The 6,500-nt window shown below is 39.9% G+C and overlaps 1 non-coding gene across 1 annotated transcript; it reads right to left on the bottom strand.

The window, feature by feature from the left end:
* Positions 1-1,999: 1,999 nt before the first annotated feature.
* On the bottom strand, positions 2,000-2,107 carry LOC127742341 (small nucleolar RNA R71). The gene has a single exon (XR_008003530.1). It is a non-coding gene; the product is annotated as a small nucleolar RNA R71 (small nucleolar RNA).
* Positions 2,108-6,500: the final 4,393 nt, after the last annotated feature.

The raw sequence follows: 6,500 nt of genomic DNA, 5'->3' as shown, positions 1-6,500 counted from the left end.
TTGAGTTGTGAAAAGTATTGATCACAATTTCGTGCACCAAGTTTTTGGCGCCGTTGCCGGGGATTGTTCGAGTATGGACAACTGACGGTTCATCTTGTTGCTTAGATTAGGTATTTTTCTTCAGAGTTCTTAAGAATGAATTCTAGAGTTTCATGATGATCTGTTGAAGTCTGGATGGCTGTGAAGCCATGTCTAATTTTATTGGACCGAGGTTTCAACTTATCATCAGAAGAGCTTGTTGATTTCTATCAATCTTGCTGTTGGAGCAGTGATCTGCTAAGGCTTGGCTGGCCGTTGGCCATGTCTAGTGTTTTGGACCGGAGCTTTCTTTGAAAGCTTGGCTGGCTAAGAAGCCATGTCTAATTCCTGGACCCGAGTCTTAGACTAACATTGCATGATTCCTGGAATTCTCATTAAGAATTTTGATATCTTTGTTTTCTTTTTCCACTTAATTTTCGAAAAAATCCAAAAATATTTTTTGTTTGAGTCTAGAGTCTCATGTTAAGTTTTGTGTCAATTGCATGTTTCTGTTCTTCTTGCATTCATGCATGTGTCTTCATTAATCTTCAAGTTGTTCTTGATGATTTCATTACTCCGATCTTTAAATTCTTTTGACTTGAGTTTTTGTGTTTCTCATATGCATTCTCATTTTGTTAGTGTCAGCAGTATACAAACTGCTAAGTTTGGTGTCTTGCATGCATTGTTATTTGATTTTAGTTGCATATTGATTATTCCTTATTATAAAAAAAATCCAAAAATATTTTTAATTTGTGTCTTTTCAAGTCAATAATACAGAGAATTGAAGATTTAGAACATACTGCAGAGGAATTGCACAGAAAATGCTGGGCGTTCAAAATGCCCAGTGAGGAAGGCAAACTGGCGTTTAAACGCCAGCCAGGGTGCCTGGCTGGGCGTTTAACGCCCAAAAGGGTAGTAGTTTGGGCGTTAAACGCTAGAATGTGCACCATTCTGGGCGTTTAACGCCAGGATGGCACAAGAGGGAAGATTTTGTTTTCAAATCAAATTTTTTTTTTAGTTTTCAAAATCTTTTCAAAATCATATCTTCTCAATCACATCTTTTTAAAACCAATCATATCTTCCTAATCACATCTTTTTCAAAATAGTTTTCAATCATATCTTTTTAATTTCGAATTTCAAAATCTTTTTCAAAAATCACTTTACTTCTTTCTCAATCTTGGTTTTCAAAAATCAATTAAAGTTTTTCAAAATGTTTTCAAGATCTTTTACTTAATTTTCGAAAATTTCTTCCCCTCTTCTCACATCCTTCTATTTATGGACTAACACTATTCCTTAATGCACAATTCGAACTCCATCTTTCTTGATAAGTTCGAATTTTCTACCCCTTCCATCTATTTTTCTTTTCCTCTGACACCTCAAGGAATCTCTATACTGTGACATAGAGGATTCCATATTTTCTTGTTCTCTTCTCTTGCATATGAGCAGGAGCAAAGACAAAAGCAATCTTGTTGAGGCTGACCCTGAACCTGAAAGGACCTTGAAGCGAAAGCTAAGAGAAGCTAAGGCACAATTCTCTGTAGAGGACCTAACAGAAATCTTCAAAGAAGAAGAACCCATGGCAGCCGAAAACAACAACAATGCCAACAATGCAAGGAAGGTGCTGGGTGACTTTACTGCACCTACTCCCGACTTTTATGGGAGAAGCATCTCTATCCCTGCCATTGGAGCAAACAACTTTGAGCTTAAGCCTCAATTGGTTTCTTTAATGCAACAGAATTGCAAGTTCCATGGACTTCCATTGGAAGATCCTCATCAGTTTTTAGCTGAGTTCTTGCAAATCTGTGACACTGTCAAGACTTATGGGGTTGACCATGAGGTCTACAGACTTATGCTATTCCCTTTTGCTGTAAGAGACAGAGCTAGAATATGGTTGGACTCACAACCTAAAGAAAGCCTGAACTCTTGGGAAAAGCTAGTCAATGCCTTCTTGGCAAAGTTCTGTCCACCTCAAAAATTGAGTAAGCTTAGAGTGGAAGTCCAAACCTTCAGACAGAAAGAAGGAGAATCCCTCTATGAAGCTTGGGAAAGATACAAACAATTAATCAGAAAGTGTCCCTCTGATATGCTTTCTGAATGGAGCATCGTAGGTATTTTCTATGATGGTCTGTCTGAACTGTCCAAGATGTCTTTGGATAGCTCTGCTGGAGGATCTCTTTATCTGAAGAAGACGCCTACAGAAGCTCAAGAACTAATTGAAATTGTTGCAAATAACCAATTCATGTACACTTCTGAAAGGAATCCTGTGAACAATGGGACTAATCAGAAGAAAGGAGTTCTTAAGATTGATACTCTGAATGCCATATTGGCTCAGAACAAGATATTGACTCAGCAAGTCAATTTGATTTCTCAAAGTCTGTCTGGAATGCAAAATGCACCAGGCAGTACTAAGGAAGCTTATGATCCTGAGAACCCTTCAATGGAAGAGGTAATTACATGGGAGAACCCTATGGAAACACCTATAATCCTTCATGGAGAAATCATCCAAATCTTTCATGGAAGGATCAACAGAGACCTCAACAAGGTTTCAACAATAATAATGGTGGAAGAAACAGGTTTAGCAATGGCAAGCCTTTTCCATCATCTTCTCAGCAACAGACAGAGAGTTCTAAGCAGAACACCTCTGACTTATCAACCATGGTCTCTGATCTAATCAAAACCATTCAAAGTTTCATGACTGAAACAAGATCCTCCATTAGAAACTTGGAGGCACAAGTGGGTCAGCTGAGCAAGAAAATTACTGAACTCCCCCCTAGTACTCTTCCAAGCAATACAGAAGAAAATTCAAAAGGAGAGTGCAAGGCCATCAACATGGCCGAATTTGGAGAGGAGGGAAATATAGTGAACTCCATTGAGGAGGACCTCAATGGACGTCCACTGGCCTCCAATGAGTTCCCTAATGAGGAACCATGGGAATCTGAGGCTCATAATGAGACCATGGAGATTCCATTGGACTTACTTCTGCCATTCATGAGCTCTGATGAGTATTCTTCCTCAGAAAAAGATGAATATGTCACTGAAGAGCAAGTTGCTAAATACCTTGGAGCAATCATGAAGCTAAATGACAAGTTATTTGGAAATGAGACTTGGGAAGATGAAACCCCTTTGCTCACCAAGGAACTGGATGACTTGTCTAGGCAGAAACTGCCTCAAAAGAGACAGGATCCTGGGAAGTTTTCAATACCTTGCATCATCCTTGGCAGACCCTTCCTAGCCATAGCAAAGGCTGTGATTGATGTTGATAGAGGAGAATTGATCATTCAAGTGAATGAAGAATCCTTTGTGTTTAAGGCTCAAGGATATCCCTCTGTCACCATGGAGAGGAAGCATGAAGAGCTCCTCTCAAAATAGAGTCAAACAGAGCCCCCACAGTCAAACTCTAAGTTTGGTGTTGGGAGGCCACAACCAACTTCTAAGTTTGGTGTTGAACCCCCACATTCAAACTCTAAGTTTGGTGTTGGGAGGTTCCAACATTGCTCTGAGCATCTGTGAGGCTCCTGAGAGCCCTCTGTCAAGCTACTGACATTAAAGAAGCGCTTGTTGGGAGGCAACCCAATGTTATATTTTATCTATTTTTCCTTTGTTATTTTATGTTTTCTGTAGGTTGATGATCATGAGAAGTCACAAAATCAATTGAAAAAGCAAAAACAGAAAGAAAAACAGAAAGAAAAACATCACACCCTGGAGAAGACTTAGCTGGCGTTTAAACGCCAGTAAGGCTAGCAGATGGGCGTTTAACGCCCAGTCTGGCACCATTCTGGGCGTTTAACGCCAAAAAGAGGCACCAGACTGGCGTTAAACGCCAGAAATGGGCAAGAACTTGGCGTTAAACGCCAGAAATAGGCTCTAGCCCGGCGTTTAACGCCAGAATTGGCATAAAGGGCATTTTTGCTCGCCACTTGGTGCAGGGATGACTTTTCCTTGACACCTCAGGATCTGTGGACCCCACAGGATCCCCACCTACCCCACCACTCTCTCTCTTCTACACCCATTCACCAATCACCTCAACACCTCTTCCCCAAAAACCTTTCACCTATCAAATCCCATCTTTCTCTTCACTCACATCCATCCTTCATAAAACCCCACCTACCTCACCATTCAAATTCAAACCACTTTCCCTCCCAAACCCACCCTCCCATAGCCGAAACCTACCCCTCCTCCCACCCCTATATAAACCCATCTCTACTCTCTTCTTTCTTCTTTTGCTCGAGGACGAGCAAACCTTTTAAGTTTGGTGTGGTAAAAACATTGCTTTTTGTTTTTCCATAACCATTTATGGCATCCAAGGCCGGAGAAACCTCTAGAAAGAGGAAAGGGAAGGCAAAAGCTTCCACCTCCGAGTCATGGGAGATGGAGAGATTCATCTCAAGGGTGCATCAAGACCACTTCTATGAAGTTGTGGCCTTGAAGAAGGTGATCCCCGAGGTCCCTTTCAAACTCAAAAAGAGTGAATATCCGGAGATCCGACATGAGATCCGAAGAAGAGGTTGGGAAGTTCTTACCAACCGCATCCAACAAGTCGGAATCTTAATGGTTCAAGAATTCTATGCCAATGCATGGATCACCAAGAACCATGATCAAAGTGTGAACCCGGACCCAAAGAATTGGCTTACTATGGTTCGGGGGAAATACTTGGATTTTAGTCCGGAAAATGTAACGTTGGCATTCAACTTGCCCATGATGCAAGGAGATGAACATCCTTACACTAGAAGGGTCAACTTTGATCAAAGGTTGGACCAAGTCCTCACATGCATTTGTGAAGAGGGCGCCCAATGGAAGAGAGATTCAAGAGGAAAGCCGGTTCAATTGAGAAGGCATGACCTCAAACCCGTGGCTAGAGGATGGTTGGAGTTTATCCAGTGCTCAATCATTCCAACTAGCAACCAGTCTGAAGTTACTATAGACCGGGCTATCATGATTCATAGCATCATGATTGGAGAAAAAATAGAAGTTCATGAGGTGATATCCCAAGAATTTTATAAGGTGGCGGACAAGTCCTCTACCTTGGCAAGGTTAGCCTTTCCTCATCTCATTTGTCACCTCTGTTATTCAGTTGGAGTTGACATAGAGGAAGACATCCCCATTGATGAGGACAAGCCCATTACTAAGAAGAGGATGGAGCAAACAAGAGACCTCTCTCATCATCAAATCCCTGAGATGCCTCAAGGGATGCACTTTCCTCCACAAAACTATTGGGAGCAACTAAACACCTCCCTAGGAGAATTGAGTTCCAACATGGGACAACTAAGGGTGGAGCACCAAGAACACTCCATTCTCCTCCATGAAATTAGAGAAGATCAAAGAATCATGAGAGAGGAGCAACAAAGACAAGGAAGAGACATTGAGGAGCTCAAGCACTCCATATGATCTTCAAGAGGAAGAACAAGCCGCCATTACTAAGGTGGACCCGTTCTTTAATTTCCTTGTTCTTTATTTTTCTGTTTTTCGAAAATTATGCTTATGTTTATCTATGTTTGTGTCTTGTGATCATTAGTGTCTTAGTATCTATGCCTTAAAGTTATAAATGTCCTATGAATCCATCACCTTTCTTGAAAGAAAAATGTTCTTAATTGAAAAAGAAAAGAATTGCATGAATTTTGAATTTTATAACAAATTAATTATTTTGATGTGGTGGCAATATTTTTGTTTTCTGAATGTATGCTTAAACAGTGCATATATCTTTTGAATTTGTGGTTCATGAATGTTGGCTCTTGAAAGAATGATGAAAAAGGAGACATGTTACTGATGATCTGAAAAATCATAAAAATGATTCTTGAAGCAAGAAAAAGCATTGAATACAAAAAAAAAAAGAGAAGGAGAAAAACGAAAAAAAAAAACGAAAAAAAGGGAAGAAAAGAAAACGAAAAAAAGAGAGAAAAAGAGATAAAGTTGTGATCCAAGGCAAAAAGAGTGTGCTTAAGAACCCTGGACACCTGTAATTGGGGACTCTAGCAAAGCTGAGTCACAATCTGAAAAGGTTCACCCAATTATGTGTCTGTGGCATGTATGTAGCCGGTGGTAATACTGGAAGACAGAGTGCTTTGGGCCACGGCCAAGACTCAATAAGTAGCTGTGTTCAAGAATCATCGTACTCAACTAGGAGAATCAATAACACTATCTGGATTCTGAGTTCCTAAAGAAGCCAACCATTCTGAATTTCAAAGGATAGAGTGAGATGCCAAAACTGTTCAGAGGCAAAAAGCTAAAAGCCCCGCTCATCTAATTAATACTGATCTTCATAGATGTTTTTGGAATTCATTGCATATTCTCTTCTTTTTATCCTATTTGATTTTCAGTTGCTTGGGGACAAGCAACAATTTAAGTTTGGTGTTGTGATAAGCGGATAATTTATACGCTTTTTGGCATCATTTTGGTATGTTTTTAGTATGTTTTAGTTAGTTTTTATTATATTTTTATTAGTTTTTAGTTAAAATTCACTTTTCTGGACTTTACTATGAGTTTGT

The sequence above is a fragment of the Arachis duranensis genome, chromosome 9 (assembly GCF_000817695.3).
Source record: "Arachis duranensis cultivar V14167 chromosome 9, aradu.V14167.gnm2.J7QH, whole genome shotgun sequence".
Lineage (NCBI taxonomy): Eukaryota > Viridiplantae > Streptophyta > Magnoliopsida > Fabales > Fabaceae > Arachis > Arachis duranensis.
Note: the sequence above shows the minus strand (reverse complement) of the source record. Positions and strands in the feature narration are given on the sequence as shown.